Genomic DNA, 320 nt, shown 5'->3' with positions numbered 1-320 from the left:
CTCCGGGGCGGATCCGCTCCGGAGTCATTTTGCTATCTGGGATGCCTCTTACGTTTTACATAACAGCAGTTTTCCCACAAGCCACCCAGAAGAAACTCAATTGCCACACGGGCTATGGAATGAAAACCACAAGTAATTTTGGCAGAGAGAAAGAAGTACAAAGGACTTAGAAGGCACAATTATCTTCACAGAGAGCGGTACAGCAAACTCCAACCGCAGTCGGCAGGGTTCGAACCTGCACAGGAAGACCCCAAAAGATTTCAAGTCCATCGCCTTAACCTCTCGGCCACGACTACCTGGCTGCAGCCTGCCTGCTCTCT

The 320-nt window shown here is 50.6% G+C and overlaps 1 non-coding gene across 1 annotated transcript; it reads right to left on the bottom strand.

The window, feature by feature from the left end:
• Window positions 1-214: 214 nt before the first annotated feature.
• trnas-uga (transfer RNA serine (anticodon UGA)) lies at window positions 215-296 on the bottom strand. The gene has a single exon. It is a non-coding gene; the product is annotated as a tRNA-Ser (tRNA).
• Window positions 297-320: the final 24 nt, after the last annotated feature.

Source organism: Sinocyclocheilus rhinocerous, unplaced genomic scaffold, assembly GCF_001515625.1.
Source record: "Sinocyclocheilus rhinocerous isolate Xijiao unplaced genomic scaffold, SAMN03320098_v1.1 scaffold25977, whole genome shotgun sequence".
Classification (NCBI taxonomy): Eukaryota; Metazoa; Chordata; class Actinopteri; order Cypriniformes; family Cyprinidae; genus Sinocyclocheilus; species Sinocyclocheilus rhinocerous.
This window is presented reverse-complemented; position numbering and strand designations above follow the sequence as displayed.